Below are 21,682 nucleotides of genomic sequence, written 5' to 3'. Positions count from 1 at the left end.
CATGTTGTGCAAGGCTGGTCATTTAACTTCCATCCATGTTTCTCCCAGCGCAGATAGGAAATATCACTCGCCAGGCTTTTGCAAACAGAGATGTTACATGGAAACTGAATTTATAAGCTTAATGTTAGGTTGCCAGAGGATGCAGTGGCAACCCCCTACTCAACCTAGCTTACAGAATTCCAGCTTCAATAGCTAAGCACTAGCAATCTAACTCAGTGATAGATGTCTGATGTCTTCATAACCCAAGACATGCCCAGGATAACTTCAGCAGCTCCAGTCCCAGTTTGTACCCTGCTGATCCCATGGTCACTGTGTTCTTGACCATTTGATCTCCTTCTGCTTCTACAGCTCCATGAAAATTATTTTATTTTTTTTTCGCTTTGGTCATTAGCTCAGCTCTCCAAATGACTTTTGTGCTTCCTCTCAGGATAAATCTGCAGGCTGTACCTTCCGCAGCTGATATGATTTGAACTTCGAGATCAGATTGGCCAGTGAGACTGAGCTCACCTTTCTTTCCACATGGACTCGCTAGGGTTTCGTGATAGACATGTAGCATCCAACGGACCCTTGTTCTTAGAGACTATGGTCTTCCCTTAAGTTCCACGAAGGGAATTCTTCTGCTTTGGCTCCATACTTTTACTCCAGTTTTCCCTTTGCAGATACATTGTTTGGAGTCCTGAAACACATCCTGCGCAACCTGTGGGTCATGACCAAACCCTGTTGCCCCGCTGAGGTTATTGGCTTGGAGTCTGGTTAAACTGTAAAAGGGGAACCGTAGCATTACCAGCAACCTCATTTAGAGTCTAAGCATTGCTTGGAAATCTCCACTTCTATTTTTTATCCAAAAAAATCAGATCCCTGAGATAGTTACTCTAGCCTTAATCCAACTGAAGTTTAGGAAACCCCTGTCTTCGGGCACTTTGAGAAACTCTCAGACTTTCTAACATCCTCAAATTATACTAATACTCACAACGACCCTCTGTTGGATTTGGGCAAATGCTATTTCTCTCCTTCAAAGTTGAGAAAATGGATTCAGAAAAATTCAGAAAAATCAAGTGACCAGGGTAACACGGCTAATAAGAACAGCAGGAAATCGGACGAGAATTTTGATGTACTCTTCTAAGGCAAATCAAGTGCTGATTTCTTCAAATATTTCTGCCTGAATTCTTATAAAAATACTTAAATACCCCCGGTCTGGTTAGCAATGTGAGTATGTGGAACGGGAGTTTCAAGTCAGAGTTTATCTGCTTCTGAATATGAAGACACAATACAAAAGCACAAGCTTTTTGCTTTAATTGCCATCATATCTATAGGAACAGTGTACACTCTTTTCTACACACAAGTATTGCTGAGTTTGCATAGAATGCACATTTTTATAAAGTGCTGTGAAAAATCAAATAGTGCTGACATCCAAACTAAACTGAAGAATATTTCAAAAACAATACCTATTTTGATCAATGCTAAAGCACCTGTCTTTATTTTCCTCCATCTTACTTTGAGAATCTCCTCCTCCATCAGCTATTTCAGTAACTATTCTAGAAATTCAGTTCTATGTGTCAAAGCTATTGACCTGGTGTTCTGTTTCCCAGAAACTGATGCTTACAAAGAAGTGTGAGAAGCCAAGCATTAGAAGGCAGTGTATTGCTTCCTGGTACCCAGTCCGTCATGCAAATGAACATCAGGAAATAGGTCAATTCTATTTTGTGGTCTCAGCCAAATACAATCTATGAGTAGACCTACCCAAGTAACACATTTACGGTTTATATAGCGATGATGTTAGGCTGATCTCAATAACACAATGTGGACCAGAAACATCAAAGCTAGATAACAACTCTGGGTTATCTGAATTCAGGGCGAAATCTGTTCACCCTCCAGGCGGCATCCATTGGCAAATTTCTACAATTCATTTTTCGGTCATCTCAGCAGTCATCATGTTTCTTTAGCTTTTGGACTGAAGATAAGCTAGTTAATTGTTATGTCCCTTTCAAATGTAACTTGGCATTCGTTTCATGTCAGGATCAGCGAGGTCTATTGGCAAGAATGCCAATTTTAGAATAAGTAAAACAGAGCCTCGCATCTCACCTTGCCACTAACTTGCCTAACAAGTCTGTCCTTCCATTCGTCTCTGTCTCTCTGAGCCTCAGATTTTTTAATGTGTTAAATAAGGAAAATGATATGTACCATGCCTATTTTACCAAGTATATTGTACAAATCAAAATGATTTATGTGCCAATCATTTATAAGCCATAAGGGCTTACACATGTAAAAGGATGGTAAAGGAGGAAAAAACAGCTAAGTAGGAAACAGAAAACCTGGCTTCTAGGATTTGCTCTGTAACCATTTGGTGTGTGCCCTCTACCAAGTCCCTCAGGGCTTGTTCACCTGTCTATAAAAAGAGAAAAACACATTTCAGAATCCCCGGAGTGACTGTCAGGTCCGATACTCTAGTGTTCTAGTATATACGCTATTATTTTTTGTTGTAAATGTAAGCGCTGCATTAGCTATTAACATTTCTACCATTTTCCTCTAAATAACTATTTTCCAATTTTTTCACACCTTCAATGCACATATGTTTTATCTGTTTTTCTCAAGCATATTTTTCCTTGATGAATAACTCTTTATAAGCATCTCTGAGTTTTTTCCTCCAAATCTATTCAATCCTCTTCTATTATTTTTCTCCCTTTGTATTCATAACCCTTCCAAATTAAATACCATTGGCACATTTAATTTAGTAGACATCTATTTATTCTTGGTGATAAGCTACAAGAAAGGAGGTAGAGTATATGAGATTTCAAAGTGAGAGTAAATAGCATGTTAATGAAATTCACAAATTACAATAAATCGAAGACATAGCAAGCAACGGAGTGAATAGAGACATAATGCAATTGGACTTTGAGGGGTTAGAGACCCAGGCAGACAACAGAAAAATTGGCTTTGGTTAAACACAAATTCAAGACGCAAATGTCCTAAGAATACTGACTGAAGGGGAAGATAGGGTGAAAGGGTGGGGTAGGACAAGTGCATTAATATTCTGGAAAGATATTAGCTAATTCCAAGGGTCTGGGGGAAAGTTGAAATGCATCACTATATATCTCCCATGGCAGGCTGAAAATTCACTTAGTGGTGCTTCCAGCGACCGTCCATTGAATGACCACACCAGGCCTATAGCATGCAAACTACTCTAGGTTCTGGGAGTATAAGTTAAATAAGACATGACCCTCCCTTTCCTAAGTAGCTCACAGTCTCGAGGGGCTGGAGGGTGGGTGCACACCAGTTGTTCTGGGGGATAAAGGCAAAAGCAGAGGTACGTGTAACATGCAGCAGAAACATGGGCAAAGTAGTAAATGTTTAGTATTCACACAGTGAGTTGAAGTTGAAGGTCACCAGGTGGACAAATTGAGTTGAAGGTCACCAGGTGGACAAATTGCAGAGCAAGGTGGAAAACATTTCAGGTGGAGCATTTCAGTGAAAATAAGGAATAAGACATGAACCAGCCCCATCTTCTCCCATTCGCAGCTCTCACCCCACTACTCACCCACCCCTTGATAACTCTGGGCTAATAACTGAATTCCACTAAAATAGGCAAGTTTCTGAATCAGCAGCATCCATCTCTCCTGTATGACTGGCCGACCTTGTCTGAGAGCCTCCCGTTCCCACCTATCTGGAAAGCTCTATTTTTATACGTAAGGAATGACCCCAACATCCATGCCGGAGAAGATCTATCTCTCCACCTCCACCATCGCATCGGTAAGTCAGGCTGGACTAAGTTTCTCGCCTTTTTGCTCCCATGATACCTGACACTTCTTTTTACTGAAGCACCTCTCACACACTCCCGGCAAATGATTATTTCCTTTTCTCCATTTCCTACTTGTAGGTGAGATTTTGAAGTGTGCAGAGCTTGGATTTATTCACCATGCTCGCTGTGGTATGTAACCTCATGCATAGCCCAGGGGGATCTCAATCAATGTCTTGAATAAGAAAGTCAAGGAACGGGCCTCTTCCTCCCGGCAGAGATGAGAGGTCAGTAGGAGCGACTCTGGGCGGAAACATGGCTTAAAGCCTCTACACTCTGGGCAGAGCGCGCGTCTATGGAGGTTTGTGTGTAAATCAGGTGAAACTGAGATCCGCGTATGCCATTCACCCACTGTGTGACTTTAAGCAACTCACTTTACCTCACTAATCAAAAGTAAAATAACAGCCCCTCAGAGTTTAAAGACTAAAAGGGGCACTGCATTTTAATTTAATGTCTGGCACATTACATGTGTTACAGGTGTTCCATAAATTTAATTTCCTTCTCTCCTTAAGTCTTTTTTTAAAATTAATTAATTTATTCATTTATTTATTTTCGGCTGCGTTGGGTCTTCGTTGCTGCAAGTGGGCTTTCTCTAGGTGTGGCGCGCGGGCTTCTCATGGTGGTGGCTTCTCTCGTTGTGGAGCACGGGCTCTAGGCGCACGGGCTTCAGTAGTTGTGGCTCGTGGGTTCTAGAGTGCAGGCTCAGTAGTTGTGGCACACGGGCTGAGTTGCTCTGCAGCATGTGGGATCTTCCCGGACCGGGGCTCGAACCCGTGTCCCCTGCATTGACAGGCGGACTCTCATCCACTGCGCCACCAGGGAAGCCCCTCTCCTTAAGTCTTGACTCCAAAAAGGCCAGGCTTCCTGAGCTTTCATTTTCAGGTGACTGAGCCTAGGCTTGTCTACAGCAACCGTGTGGAGACAGTCTAGGAGCTAAGAAAGCAATCACGACAGTGAGGCAGGACGCTGTGAGAAGTGTGTAGACTCCAAGGACTAACAGATACTCAGCTATGGTAGGATGACAAAGCTACTATCTGGGACATGGAATGGGTTAGTATCGTTTGTATTTTCTGTGATAATATCATGTTTTTTTCCCTCTTCACATTTCTTTTTGGAAATGGCTATATGTCTGAGCTGCTGTAAAAAGAATTGAGAGAAGAGCCATCTGTACCATTCACGGGCACAGGTTATTTCAAGTCTCTGCTGTGCTCATGGGTGGGGCGGTGGGCTCTGAGAGCTCCCAAGAGAAAGAAATTTTGATGAAGGCAGATCAAAATCCAGGTCATTTGATCAGTTTTCTCCACCTATAAGGAGACTCCTTTTCCAGAAAGCATACATAGAGTTGCAATTGGAATCTATTTTTATTTAGTTACCAGTAGAATAAGGAAACAACAGTTAATGGTTCCTGTTGTGGTATCCAGTAAATTCCATTTTGAAATAAAAAAGAGAGAGAAAGAGAGAGAATTAAAGCATTTTGTAGAGCTAAGCAAATGGATTTAGTATCCTCATTTAGAAAGTATGTGATTAAAAGAATAAAAATCATATATGTTATGGCTTCCTTTATTTTATTAGAAAAGGCGTTCGCTATTCATCTACGAGTGATAGATGCCGAGTACACTGAATTAGGGTTATTATTAAGGCTTCATTAAGTCAAGCAGTGGCAACCACTCATTTGTGCTCTCCTTAAACTTAGCATGCTAATTAAACTAAAGGAGTGTTAATATTTGGAAACTCATCAGGCTTCGGGGAAACAGCTCAAGCCCTACCTCTTCCAAGAAGTCTTCCCTGTGTGCTTCAGCCTCTTCAGACTGGGTGAGGACTTCTATTGTATATTCCCTGCCCCTAAGCAAGGGACCTAATACCCTCTAGGGGGATTTACAGGTACCACCTCATGAGAAATTCATAATATTAGTGCATTTCAACTTCTGCCAATGAGTGGGTGAGAATTACCCTCCTGTAAACTGCAGGACAGAAAACAGGACGATAAAGTACAAGAAACAAATATATTCAGATATTGGAAGACAGCGGGCACAGGATAGCAATTTCTGAGAAAAGAAACACAAGCAAGGGGGACCGAACCATCACGCAAGCTTTCTGTCCCAGGAAATAACCTATGGACTTGGACACAGATGGGAACATCGGAATAAAGTCCAGCCATCTTGCTGAGCTGAGGAAACAGAGAGGAAAGTTTGAGGAAGCCAGGACAGCTAAAACCTGTGGAGTCTACAAAGATCCCTTTAGTCTTTGGCTGAATGTCAACTTGTTCATATGTAGAGAGAAACCTTACTCTGTACTTTTTTCTATTCCAGCTGCAGTAGAAACATCTTGTTGAATACCTGGGACTTTCAACAGAGACCCCAGTATGACCTTATAGGCGTGGCTCAAATAGCTCTAGAATAAAGGCGAATCTTGACCTGCCCTAAAACAGCTTAAAAGGAAAATTCAAAAAGATCAAATAAATCCACAAGTAACTCAACTTCCTGTCAGTAAAAATCCAATACTCCTTAAAGGAAGGCAGTGGAACGCTTCACAATATAAAATATGCAATGCCCATACATCCAATTAAAAGTTACTAAACAGTAAAAGAATTAGGAAAACAGAACCCAGAATGCAGAGATGATGGAATTTGCAGAAAACAGCTATTATAAATATGCCACAAATGCTCAGGTGTATAATGGGAAACATGAATATGATGAGGATATAATGGAAGGTATTTTAAAAATACCCAAGTGTAACATCTAAAGGAGGGAAATAATATTTTTAACACCAATAACTGCTATTATAATTTATTATCTGTTATTTTCCACCAATTCATCCAGAAGGATGTTAAGAAGCTGGGCTCTGGAATCAGATGTCTGAGTTTGGGTACTGAACCCACCACTCAGTGACTATGTGACCTTGAGCAAGAAACTTATTATCTCTGTTTTCAAACCTTTCACATGTAAATTAGGAATAAAATAGTCTCTGCGCCATTGGTTTGTTGTGAAGTTTAAATAAAGAAGCACATTTAAAATATTGTAAAGAAACAGAAACAGACTCACAGGCATAGAGATCAGACTTGTGGCTGCCAAGGGGGAGGGGGTAGGGAGAGGGATGGACTGGGAATTCGGGGTCGGTAGATGCAAACTATTACATTTAGAATGGATAAACAACAAGGTCCTACTGTATAGCACAGGGAATTCTATTCAATCTCCTGGGATAAACCATAATGGAAAAGAATATTAAAAAAAGAATGTCTATGTGTATAACTGAGTCACTTTGCTGGACAGCAGAGATTGGCACAGCATTGGAAATCAACTATACTTCGGTAAAAAAAATAAAATATTGTAAAGAGTGATCACATGGTTAAGTAAGCACCAGGGCTGGGGTGGAAGTGAGGTGTAGTGGGTAACTCTCTTTCCAAGGGAATGGGTCTAGAAGAGGCAGAGGACGGTCTAGCATCTGGTCTGCTTGACCCAGCATCCCATGCTCATGTCAGAGGTTTCATCTCCTCATGCCATGTTTCTGCCTCTCCCTGGTCCTGGGTTCTTGGCTTTTGCCACATCCCCCCAGGATTTTCTTTCTGTCCACCTTCTTCACTTTGACCGTTTCTTTTCAAAGATTTCATGAAAGATGTTATCCAAACTCGACTTCCAGAATTGCTTTTTCTGGCTTCCCATGTTAGGGTTGAAAATGAAGATAGACCACCCCTTACTCTCTCTCACAATTTATACTTGTATTGTGTGTATTTCTTTTCTCGTTAACTTTTTGTTTTCACACTATAAACGAAGGCTGTATGATAAGAAGAAACGTGTCAAAGGTCTGTTTATGCCTGTGCCAGGTGGCATCTGGCTCAGAAAAGGGGATCAATAATATTTGTCTCATAGAACCCTGAAAAAGAAGGTCCAGGGGAAGACACGGGCTCGGAGGCCAGCATACAAAGGCCAGAACTCTCATTCTTTTACTGATGAGCTGAGTGACTTCGTTTTCTTCATCTGTTAAACAGAGACAATATCTCACGGGGTTATGGTAGACACTCAGTGAAGGGTCGCTGTTATTGTTATTAATTTTACTTCTCCAATTTTTTTTAGGGATGAGATGAATTAGAATCTGATTCATTTCTTACAGTAAACTTGGACAAATATTCTGAAATGTGATCAGTTAGACACTAAAATGTGACTGATTCCTGTGGTTGCACAAACAAGAGAAATATCAAGCAGCAGAGAAGAATATGGTTTTGGAAAGTCTGAATAAAATATCTCCTGATCTCAATCCATGTAGGGCAATTGAGAATTATCTCGATTAACATATTGCTTTCATACTCACGTGAAATCATGGTTATGCGATTGCCTTCAAAATGGAAAAGCATGAGTCAGAAGCACCATGCCATTGGTTTTAAATATACCAAGGGGTGAGGGAAATGAGCATGATCTCTCAAAAGCCATATCCCCGGCAGGAAACAAGACACCCCAAACCAGACATTTTTCCACTTCATTCAAAGATTCTCTAGGAAAACTCAAAATAAGTCCATGTTTCTGTCAATCTCTAACTTTGGCAGCAACAGGCATGTCTCAGCTGCAAGACAGTGTTCCGTGGGAGAAATCTCTCCACTTTGGGAAATGACTTTATTGGATTTATTGGCTGGACAGCTCATCTAGACAGTGCCTGGGAAAAGCTCAGCACTGAAATGGATAAGATTATGGCGCAAATTAATGAACCGAGAAGGAAATAGGAAGGTTGCATATTAAATGCTTTCCCGTGAAGGTTCTGGAGATCAAAACCGAGCGCAGTGAAACTAATGAGCAAGTCATGCCAGCCTACAAGGCTTCAGCTTTGATAATGATTTTCCTCTTAAAAAACATATTCTACTCACACCATAGACCCCAAACACCCTGTCATAGAAAAAATATAGTTTTTTAACGTGCAGATTCCACAATACAGCTAGATTAAGAACACAGCAAAAGGGTAGAGAAACGAAGCTAGTAAATAACAAATTTCTTAAGCACACCATTACGGGCTTCATAGAAAGGAAGTGATTATTTCAGTAAACTCATCAAGAATCAGAGCTCTTGACAACAGAAGGCAAGACAGGGTTTTACTTGTTTTCAGAGAATATTGAAAAGCCCCCTTCAGTCATCAAGATATCTCACTTTCCTTTTTATTTTTTATTTTCTTTATTTTTGGCTGCGTTGGGTCTTCGTTGCTGTGTGAGGGCTTTCTCTAGTTGTGGTGAGCGGGGGCTACTCTTTGTTGTGGTGCGCAGACTTCTCGTTGTGGTGGCTTCTCTTATTGCGGAGCACGGGCTCTAGGCACGTGGGCTCAGTAGTTGTGGCTCGCGGGCTCTGGAGCACAGGCTCAGTAGTTGTGGCGCACGGGCTTAGTTGCTCTGGGGCATGTGGGATCTTCCTGGACCGGGGCTCGAACCCTTGTCCCCTGCATTGGCAGGCGGATTCTTAACCACTGCGCCACCAGGAAAGTCCTAAGATATCTCACTTTCATTGTTTCCAATTCAGGATTGTTTCACAGGTACGGTTGCCAAATCAAATGTATGATGATCAGTTACATTTGAACTTAAAATAAAAATGTGTGTGTTTAATGTAAATATGACCTAAATAAATGTATAAGTGACACTTATGGTAAAATACTATTTATTGTTTATTTGAAATTAAAGCTAACTGGGCAACCTATATGTTATATTTGCTGAATGTGGTATCACTCTTCATAGGTGATGTAGTGAGAACAGAAATACTACTGTGAAATAAAAGTACCAAGCGAAATAGTTTAATTGTTATTTGCTGTTAACATGTTTTACAAAGTGCTTTCCCAAAGTTTCTAGACTCATTTTTAAATTAAAGTAATCCCATTTAGGCCAATATTTGAAAAATGTAATGTTAAAATTGTTGCTACAATGTGTGTATATGTGTGAGAGACAGAAAGGGAAAGATGACAGAGAGTGTTATTAGTGTACAAATATATTATTTACAATAAAAAATGAAAAGTAGCTACACATATTTGGTTATATATTTATACATGTACATATACATGCATACCTATATAAATTTATATATGTATATATTGTATATAGTTATGTGTATAACTATAAATTGTTATAATATATAGTTATATATGTATATACATACATATGATAAAGAAAAATATTGAGAGAGAGAGAGAGAGAGAGAAATAAATTTTAAGGTGGAGAGAGACAGATGCACCTAAGACCTGGGGTGAATGAACTCTCTAGTTTAGAGTATTGCATTTAGCTCTGGGTTTCCAGGAAACCTAGAGGGCGGTATGATGTGCCATTGATTCTATTGCTTTGTGCTTAAAGGACTCCTGCAAGTAAACCTAGAAAGAAAATATTTTATCTGTTTTCCTGACCTCCTACTTTTAGAAAAAGCCCGTTAAAATACATTGCCTGTGTATAAGGAAATTCAACCTGATTCATATGCCTTGTTTCTTTGCTTTTCTAACATACTCTGTTTCCCACAACATAGCTGTGGCCCCAGTCATTCTTCAATTCTCCCACGAAAGGCGGCTTTTGTGACCTTTGTCACCTGCCTGCCCAGCATAGTCCCTGAAACATAGAGGGAACTCCGCTAATATATGTGGAATGAAAATATCAGATTTGCAGAACCTGGCAATGTTCCTTAGTCAAAGCTATCTTCATAGCAATATGGGAGCCTAAAATCCCACAAGAAGAGATAAAATTCTTTGGATGATGAATTGTAACGTATTTCCTATAAAAGAAAGTGATTTTTGTTTAAAAAATGTATTCAATTATCCATTGACTAAGCCATTATCTTGGGGATTCTAATGACATGTCCAGATCTGATTTTTTGCCGCCTTTCATTTATTGTTGCTTCATGTAATTCCTGATTCTCCCAAGAAATTGTTGTGATCCAGTTTTTTTTTGTTTTTGTTGCTGTTGTTTTTTTTTTGCGTTACGCGGGCCTCTCACTGCTGCGGCCTCTCCCGCTGCGGAGCACAGGCTCCGGACGCGCAGGCCCAGCGGCCGTGGCTCACGGGCCCAGCCGCTCCGCGGCACGTGGGATCCTCCCGGACCGGGGCGCGAACCCGCGTCCCCTGCATCGGCAGGCGGACTCTCAACCACTGCGCCACCAGGGAAGCCCGTGATCCAGTTTTTTTAATCTTCATAACATTTTGTGTTATGCAGACTGTACATTAGATTTTGAAGTCAATTTAATGGTGCAGGACAAGCACTTTTTCTCTCAATAAAATAAAACGCAAAATAAACGATTACTGTGCATCAGGTATAGGACTGAGATGTTTTCTGAGAACCTCTGTTATTAATTATACGTGACACATATAACTGATGTTCTACAGTAGCTCTCAGTATGGCCAAAATAGTGTAGAAAAGCACTGCCTTGAAAGATCTCCACACCAACCTACACAGGCCAAATCCAGCCTGCTGCCTGTTTTTACAAATTCGTTTTTATTAGAACAAAGTCACCCTCATTTATTTACCTATTGTCTGTGGCAGCTTTCTTGCAGAGACTCTGTGGCCCAAGAAGCGTAAAATATTTACTCTTCTGGCTTCTTGCAAAAATATTTTCCGACCTCTGGTGCAGAGTATAGGGTCATAGTAAGAGGAGGTTCTCTGTAGCCACAAGTGAGAGTAGGATTGTCTGGCCATTATCAGAGGAATAATAAGACACAGAGCACAGATTGGACACTACTGCACAATTCTGGGCCTTTCATGTCATGGTTTAGAATTAATAACTGTGGATACTTCGGACCAACAAATCCACCATAGAAAATATGACCCTCCAAGGCTCTCAAAGCCATGGTTAAGGACACAGACAAGAGGCAGACAGATGGGGCTGGAGTCTTTGACTTAGTGTAAAAATTTGGAAGGTTGATTAACATTTCTGAGTGACAATTTCCTCATCTCTAGATTGAGGATAATAATGTAAAGTGACAAAAATTAAAGAAATAACGTGAAAAAACTTACTGGCCCAAATGATAAACATTAAATATGGCAGCTTCTTGGAGCCTCTGGTTCATCGCTTATTTGCTTATTCCATCACTACCTCCTGGCTTCCTCACCCTGTACCCTGTGCCTGGTTTCTCTGAACTCAGCTGCATCTGTACGCAGCTTTGCCTTGCCATGTGTCTGACTCAGATTCATGGCATATTTTCACTTTTGTCTCCTCCACCCATTTGTTCAAGCCGTCTGTCTTTATTTTCTAAGATACAATACTTAATAAAATTTAGGACAAAGGAAACGTACTCCTGGGAGATGAATGAATATTATTAAGTCTAATGTTCTGCCTTCAATATTATACAATGTGGAGATAAGATTGTTACAGCTCAAGAGTGAGTTTAATAATCAAAAGGCATCTTTAATTTTATACTATCAGATCGCTGAAAATGACAAAAGATGTAAAGTGTGTCTTAAAGTCCCTAGAAAAAGGATATGATTGGTCTAGCTTATTGTTTCCTATCAAGCCGTGTGTCATAGGTCAAGGGTAAATAGAGGTGAGGAACAGAAGATGCTTCTTTTAATCGTAGAGTTGGAAGGGCATCTGCAAGACACGTCTATGCACTGTCATTTGTAGAGTTATTTTACAATATATATTACCCTTAACTCCTTTTATTCCCTGGTGTTCATCTCACAACTATCCAGTAAGGCAAAGCAAAAAATAATGTTCTCTTTTGGAAAGTAAATGATTCTGTTAAGTCCGAAAACTGCTGTGAGTTGCCCTACTTAATACAGTTATCGGTGAACTGGGGTCCAGGTAGCAGTTAGGTGGAACATAGCTCAGTCTGTAGCTGGAGATTTTAGCTGGGGATTTTAGGCCAATCCTATCCGAGGAATTCCAGACTATGAACCCCAGCAGCCAAGTGTGGTTCCACTGTTTAAGGACTCCAGACATGTCCTGGGAAAAATGAAAGAGAGTCGCGTTTATCCAATTAACAACAACAACAAAAATGATTATCTACTGTTGGCCAGTTTCCCTGTTAGGCAATGGAACATATAAGAATAAGTGAGACTTAGCCCCTACTCTTAAGAATTTCACAGTTAAGAAGCATCTTATTAAAATACAGTGATATAAATGCAGAAATAAAGGTAATCAGGGCACATAACTGGAGCAGAAAGTGTGCCTGTTTAAAATAAGTTTAAACCTTTACTTATCCACGTAGTCTCCAATAATGTGACCTGGAGCAGTATTAAGTGCAGGGAGGGCTTCCTGGTGGAGGAGGCCTCTAAGTTTAAACCAGAGGGATGACTGAGACAAATAAAGAACAGGTGGCAGTGCCTTCCACCCAGAGGGAGCAACACATAAAAAGTCTAAAAGTCATAGAATTGCACAGCTCAAGAATGAAGGGTAATGTCAACTATGGACTTTAGTTAATAATAGTGCATCAATATTGGTTCAATTGTAATGTCCCCCACTAGTGCAAAATGTTAATAATACGGGAGACGTGCGGACTGGGGGTTTGGGGAGAGGGTGTAAGGAAACTCTCTGCTAATTTTTCTGTAAACCTAAAACTACTCTAAAAAGTAGTATTAATTTTTCTAAAAAGGTTAAAATTAGAGATGACGCTGTTTAGAGAATACAAAGTAATAATGTATAATTAGAATGTGTCACACTGATAGAGAGGATGAAGAGATGGGGGCTTGGAGGTGAACAGCAGCTAGGTCAGGAACATCTTTAAGAGATGATTAAATGATTTAGATTTTTATTCTAGGAGACATTAAATCACTTCAACAGCGGAAGTAATAAAATCGAATATTTTTGCTTATTTGGGTTTTTTTGTTTTTTTTTTTTGAGATCCTTTTAGGAACTCTTGGGAGAATAAATGTAAGGGATTCAAATATGTGACATGGAACAAATTACTGAACTTCCAAATAATTGTATCTGTAAAATGTGATTAGTAACACCTGACTCTCAAGTTGTTGTGGAAATAAAAAAAAAAAAAATGAATGAGATACTTACGAAAGTGTCTGACCCCAAACAGTCCTTGAATTTTTCTTGTTCCACACTTTCTTATCAAGGAACATGTCTCATTTATGTTCAAGTCCTCATTTTCAAGAACAGTAAACAGCTTACCGAGTGGGTTTTTTTTAAAAATTATTTTCCTCTAGCTTTATTGAGACATAGCTGAAATATAACACTGTGTAAGTTTAAGGTGTAAAACGTGATGATCTGATACACCTATATATTGCTAATGATTACTAGGGTGAACGTTAAGTGTACAGTTGTTAAATAAAGGAATGGATGAATCTGAGCGTTATCTTGAAGGGACTGACTTTTGCGTGAGAAGGCCTTGGTTTTCCTCAGTTTGAACGTCCTTCTCTTGACATTCCAACTGAGTTTGAAAATTCCTCAGATGCTCGCTTATTCACACCGTCACTTCATTAGCATCATATCTGTTTGTGAGGAAATCTGGCAAAGTTGATTCCTCTAGGCCACTCATTTGTACTTTTTGTCTTTGATTGCGATTAGTGAGATTAATTGTTTATCTGCTTCTCCATTATGCTTTGATGAGGCCCACACGAGTGCCTTTTCCAGGAATATAAGTATTCAGTATTAGTGTGTTGTCTTACTGGGAGAATGATGTTATTATACTGCTTCATTAATGCCTGTACATGTGGTTCAATTAAGATTTACAAATTGGGTTTAATTAAGGTTTATAAGCAGTGAAGTGAACTCCTGGCTGCATTCAAACTGCTGATTCCTCTTCTTATTCTTCTTTCTTTTTTTTTTTCCCCCTCTTATATAGTCTTAATTGTTAGAAAAATCAAGTGGGCACTGGAGCTGGAGGCTGAAGGATCTTCTCTGGACATTTGATGTCTCCTACTGTCCCCACACTGCTCTATTGGTGAGATTCAGAACACAGGTGCCAGAAAACCCATTACATTTGGATCACAACCCATTTGCTTTACCAGGAAACGGCCAGGGGCATTGGAATCAAACTACTCACATCAGCGATGTGACATTGGGTTAGTTACTCACCTCTATCACCCTCAATTTCCTGATGTGAAAACACAGAGATAATAACCCCTTCCCTGATATATTATTACAGAGATTATATGAAGTGATTTTGGTAAAGCATCTGGCATGGGAGTTTAATAAATGATAGCTATCATTAATAAACATATATAATTAGATTTATTAACAAAGGAATATGGCAAATGGAAGCTTGGCCAATCTTTGAACAGTAACATGATACGGTTGTAATGTTTCAGGGTGTCAGCCAGGACTTCCTGTTGTTTAATATCTCTCTCTCTCTGTCTCTCAGCCTCTCTGTTTTTCTGCCTCTCTCTCGTCCTGGTTCTCAGTTCTATTCAAATTCAACAGGTCCAAGTACATAATGAATAGTTATAAGGTGTCAGACACTGAAAAGGGAGGAAATTAAAACAAAGACAAAAATTACGACTCCCTGTCTAGAAAAAGGATAAGGCCAGGTATGGGAAATATAAGTCAGTGCAATCTGTGATAGAACTAGGGACAGGTTTCAGCGATGGCAGAGAGGAAGGACAGATCCTGTCACCTGGGTAAGTCAGTGCTCAGTTCACTTGCTGTGTTTTTCGGGGGGTGGGGGTAGGCGTGGTGCTGGCTCATACCTTGTTGTCAGAATTCTGGCTTCCAAGCTATCTATGTCTTTATACTAGATTTACAAGGGTTTTTTTTGTTTGTTTTAATATCCATCATGACTGTTTCCAGACCTGTGCTGCCCTGCCTGGCTCATTGGTTGACCTGACAGCACCTCTTTGCTGTGGGACACTCACTGTATTCTGTCCTGGGATGTGAACACACAGTGGAGAGGCAAAGTGGTAGTGAAAGATGACCCAGGAGAGAGCAGTTCAGACAACACTGCCTGCCTAACTGTGGTGGCAGTGCTACCAAAGTGACAAAGCAGCACCAAACTTTTCCAAAACTATATAAGACAGAGACAGAGGATGAGAACACTAAGAGCGTAGAGACCAATGACCATTTGTTTTTGCACACTTGGCCACACAGTATCGTTTGAGATCATTGGATTGTTATTTGAGGGACAACAAAATTAAAATACTAATCCTATATTAGACATATTTAATTAAACTCTGCTAGGTGCTTAATTGGAGTTACTGAATTTAACTCTTCACAACCAGACATTAAAGTGGTATTGTTAACTCCTTTTTTATCAATACTGTTCAAAGAAATTATATACATTCAATTTGATAGAAAAGGTAAAGCCAAGATTCCCTAATATGTCCATCTGGTTGTGTACTCTTCTAATTTCTGCTTACAAAATCGTCTATACAATGTAAGATAATGACTCCAAGGACCTGGCAGGGATCTCAAATCTCGAGTTATTTAAATCACACTGTAATATTAATTAAGTGTGTCTCTAAAGGGTCCCCCTTTGTGTGTAGAGTTACGTAAAGGAATTATACCCCTTTTTTTGTTTAAATACATTAGGAGAGTTTGGCTGACATTTGAACTGTCTTTCAAATTATACCTAAGACTTACCTAGTCATGAACTTCTCAGTAAGAAAGAAAAGTGATGTTGATATTAAAAATTGCACTCAATGACAAGTAGAACGGCATTCAGAATGAAACTTTTTTTTGAGGGAAATGACCTTCACGTGGCTTTGTCTAACTCACAACCTAGTAGACCAGGAAACTAGGGACCTAATCCAAGATCTAGTTATGCCTCTCTCTGAATCTTTATTTCCCTATCTTAAAAAAAAAAAAAAAGTGGAGGCATACCTCTCTGCCCTGCCTTCCCCTAAGAATCATTAACAAAATCCAGAGAGATGGCAGATATAACATTATAAAGGATGGGAATATGCTTGGTAAATTGTATATGGCTATATAAACAGAAGGGGTTATTATTATGTTGATTATCATTTATGACAGCACCGACAAATGTGCTAATTATACTCATAAAATGAAGGTGCAAATGCTTTACTCTGGACTTTCAACAGAGGCTTATTCTTCTCCTAAAAAGAGAGAGCGATTATAAGCACGAAATATTCCTTTTTATTAGCACTCACTGCAATAACTGTTCCATGTAATATTAATAAGAATAATAAAATGTAAGCCACTTCCACATTATTTTCAGGGAGAAAAGAACACAAGAGCTAGAAAGTTGAGTGAGCAGGAACTTGTCTCTTTTAATGATATCTGTAAAAAGGCAATGGATGTTCTAATACATCAGTGTTTCTCTCCAACACCCTCGATTTTGCATTTACCGTAATTCATGTTTTCATTCCTTTCTCGTTGGGCATCATTTGTGACCTTGGTGGATGTATTAATAAAAATGACCATGACGAGCCCTACAGCTGATTTTCTCTGTTGTCCAACGGACACATATTTCCCAAACTGTCCCAGACCTGTCCAGTGGTATTTATCAGTACATGTGGCCAGAATCCTTGGATAAATTCTGATTGCATATGACAAGGTTTACTTCAAGGGCTCTTGTTTAACTTGGGTTGCACATACATGGCGAAGCTGCTACCCCGAAAAACTGTGACAACTCAGTTTTTCTACATCATTTGGTACAAGCTGTGCTTGTACAGCTGCGTAAAGTTTGACTAAAGAAAAGCATATCTGCCTTGATCTTCTGTGACTGGTTCTGAGGGACACTTGGGCATTACATCCTTCAGTCTACCTCACAGTCAGAGTCTAAATTGGACCATGCAGTAGTCTAGGTCCTATCAAGGATATAGGAAGAAAGATCTTGGATTCTCACCAAATAACTTCTAGTTTAGTGGAGTGATAGTTGTAACAAATTACTACAAAATGAGTGCCTTAAGGCAACACAAATTTATTATCTTACAGTTCTGGTGATCAGAGTCTGAAATGGGTTTCACTGGGCTAATATCAAGGTATCAACAGGGTTGTGTTCCCTCTTCAGCCTCTAGGGGAGAATCTTTATCTTTCCCAGCTCTTGGAAGCTGCCTCTACTCCTTGGATCTTGGCCCCTTCCGCCATCTTCAGAGCCAGTGGTGCAGCATCTTCAAATCTCTCTCTGCCTCTGACTGTCCTGCAGCCCTCTCATAAAGACCCTTTTGATGACATTGAGCCCACATAGATAAGCCAACATAATCTCCCCATCTCAAAGTCAGCTGATTAGCAACATTAACTCCATCTATGATCTCAATTTCCCCTGACATATTCTTAAATCCCTGGGATTAGGACATGCATATCTTCTGCCTTACCACAGTGAGATCACCTAAACTATGAAACAACTAGTACATATCCCTAGAAATTCTAGAATGATATTCAGTATTGTGTGATTTGTGCCATTTATGTAAAGGAAAAGTCACAAAGTGCAACCCAGAAGGGAAAAGAAGAAGACTCACAATGGTCACAAAAGGATTAGAACATCGATGTTGAAAAAGAAAGAAGAAAAACATAGAATCCAGTTACCTCTCCTAGAGACTCAGTCTTATTCACTGCATCAGCCAGAGGAAAGGGAGAGAGAGGCCATGGAGGAGACACCTTCACTGTTAAAAGCTTTGGTCCCTAAGCAGCACATGTAATTTCTGTAACTTCACGTGTTACAGAACACATGTAACTTCTATAACATGTAACTTCAGTGAATTAGGTACATGACTACACAAAAGTGCATGGAAAGATGTGGAATGAAGTTTAGCCAGGCTTTGCCATGACCCAATGATGGAAAATGAAGGGATAGACTTTGGCATAGGGCTAGACATCTCCATCACAGATTGGCGAGCTCGAACACTATGGCTCCAGTTTGAGCGTCCTCCCCCTCTCTCTGACTTCTGAACTAGTTTCCCCCATTACTTGTGTGCCCAGTTTAATAAATGTGCATTCTTTCTACTCTTGCTTACGTAAAGCCCACTTGTATCGTATGGTGCTCTTGGACCGAGGATCATGGAACACATCAGTCATATCACAGTAGACACTTAGAAGAAAGAGCAGGGGTAATGTTAAGGAAATAATATATGGAAAAAATCATGATTTCAACCACAAGGAACAATGGAAAGAAATAAGGCACTGGAATCTGATTAAGCACCACTTTGTCACTTTCTAGAAAAAAAAAAAAAAGAAAACGTAAAGAAGTTCATTATCTATCATTGCCCTCACCTGTAAAACAAGCATAATCAAACCTTCCTTGAGGGATCTATTGGATGGATTATGAGCGAGTATATAAAAATGTTTAGTCCTTTGCTTAGCACGTGGTAAGTTTTAAATAAAAGATGCTATTAACACACTCAATGTTTATATTGTTTGGCTAAAATGGTAATCCATTCCTTATATCCTCCCACTTAAAGGAAGAGAAATTAAAGTTGAAAGATTAACGAGATCTAGTTACATTTATTTTTCCTCTTGAGTTAAACCGTGAGTTTTATCTGCAACTTTGCTGCTTATATTTCTGAGTGGATTTTTGTCGCTTGGACTATGAGAAAACAAATCAATGCAGCATCAATAATTAAGCAGAGGATATTAGTTTCTCAACCATCTTCTTAGCAAAGTAAGAGATTGAGAAATAGCTCCTAACATAATCCTTTAAGCAGTGGACACGAAAACATACATTTCTACATGCATATGCCATACTTTATAAATAAACCTCTTGCTAATGTGTAAATTATATCAATATTATACTATTTTATTACTTCAGAGACAAATGGAATCACCTTTCTAAAAGAATCTCATGATGCTGAATTTAATTTGCAGCTCATAGAACGATAGACACAAAGGTTTGGGCAGGATTGAATCTATACTTTCACAAACTATCATTTGGTGTATGAATATTTTGTTACATACCTACCAGGTGGGTGTCTAGTCTCTCCCCTATTACTGATAGGATATTTGCTATTTCACAGGAAGTGGTTTTATCTATGGACAGCTCTGGGCAACATCAATCTATTACTTAATCAATTAACTAATTAAAATGAATGGTTTGGCATATCAGGCTAGGTGTTGGTTACAAACATACAGATAATAATAGTCTGTATATTCTAAGTTCCTTCTATAAGTCAGGCCCTGTATGCCGTCTCTTTTAAGCTTCCCAAGAAACCTGTAATTCAACTTTATTGTTAGTCCCATCTTAGTATGAGAAAACTGATGTTTAGAAAGATAATTTGCCTATAATCATACAGATACCTGACTTCAGGGGTGAGGACAGTGTCTTAACTGCCATCTTCTGCTAACGCCTAAAATGCATAATGATCCCAGCTCTTGAAAATTCTAGAGTCAAGAATAAGGCATGAAAATAAACGAATTAGGAGGAGCTTCAAGATGGCGGAAGAGTAAGACGCGGAGATCACCTTCCTCCCCACAAATACATCAGAAGTACATCTACACGTGGAACTGCTCCTACAGAACACCTACTGAACGCTGGCAGAGGACCTCAGACCTCCCAAAAGGCAAGAAACTCCCCACGTACCCGGGTAGGGCAAAAGAAAAAAGGAAAAACAGAGACAAGAGAATAGGGACGGGCCCTGCACCAGTGGGAGGGAGGGAGCCGTGAAGGAGGAAAGGTTCCCACACACTAGAAGCCCCTTCGCGGGCGGAGACTGCGGGTGGCGGAGGGGGGAGCTTCGGAGCCGCGGAGGAGAGCGCAGCCACAGGGTGCGGAGGGCAGAGCGGAGAGATTCCCGCAGAGGACCGGTGCCGACCGGCACTCACCAGCCCGAGAGGCTCGTCTGCTCACCCGCCGGGGCGGGCGGGGGCGGGGAGCTGAGCCTCGGGCTTCGGTCGGAAGCCGGGAGAGGGCTGGGGTTGGCGGCGTGAACACAGCCTGAAGGGGTTAATGCGCCACGGCTGGCCGGGAGGGAGTCCGGGAAAAGTCTGGACCTGCCTAAGAGGCAAGAGACCATTGTTTTGCGGTGCACAAAGAGAGGGGGTTCAAGAGCACGGCCTAAACGAGCTCCAGAGACAGGCACGAGCTGCAGCTATCAGTGTGGACACCAGAGACGGGCATGAGACTCTAAGACCGCTGCTGCCGCCACCAAGAAGCCTGTGTGCGAGCACAGGTCACTCTCCACACCTCCTCTCCCGGGATCCTGTGTAGCCCGCCACTGCCGGGGTCCCGGGATCCAGGGACAGCTTCCCGGGCAGAACGCGCGGCGCGCCGCAGGCTCGTGCAACGTCATGCCGGCCTCTGCCGCCGCAGGCTCGCCCCGCCTCCGTGCCCCTCCCTCCCCCCCTGGGCCTGAGTGAGCCAGAGCCCCCGAATCAGCTGCTCCTTTAACCCCGTCCTGTCTGGGCAGGAACAGACACCCTCAGGCGACCTACACGCAGAGGCGGGGCCAAATCCGAATCTGAACCCCGGGAGCTGTGGGAACAAAGAAGAGAAAGGGAAATGTCTCCCAGCAGCCTCAGGAGCAACGGATTAAATCTCCACGATCAACTTGATGTACCCTGTATCTGTGCAATACCTGAATAGACAACGAATCATCCCAAACTGAGGAGGTGGACTTTGAGAGCAAGAGATATTATTTTTTCCCCTTTTCCTCTTTTTGTGAGTGTGTATGTGTATGCTTCTGTGTGTGCTTTTGTCTGTATTGCTTTGCTTTTACCGTTTGTCCTAGGGTTCTGTCTGTCTGGGTTTTTGTTTGTTTTTATTACTTAAAATTTTTTTTCTTAATAATTATTTTTTATTTTAATAACTTGATTTTATTTTATTTCATTTTATCTTCTTCTTTCTTTCATTCTTTTTTTTCCTCCCTTTTATTCTGAGCCGTGCGGAGGACAGGCTCTTGGTGCTCCAGCCAGGCGTCAGGGCTGTGCTACTGAGGTGGGAGAGCCAACTTCAGGACACTGGTCCACAAGAGACCTCCCAGCTCCATGTAATATCAAACGGCAAAAATCTCCCAGAGATCTCCATCTCAGCGCCAAGACCCAGCTCCACTCAACGACCAGCAAGCTACAGTGCTGGACACCCTATGCCAAACAACTAGCAAGACAGGAACACAAC

This window comes from Physeter macrocephalus, chromosome 15, assembly GCF_002837175.3.
Source record: "Physeter macrocephalus isolate SW-GA chromosome 15, ASM283717v5, whole genome shotgun sequence".
NCBI lineage: Eukaryota > Metazoa > Chordata > Mammalia > Artiodactyla > Physeteridae > Physeter > Physeter macrocephalus.
Note: the sequence above shows the minus strand (reverse complement) of the source record.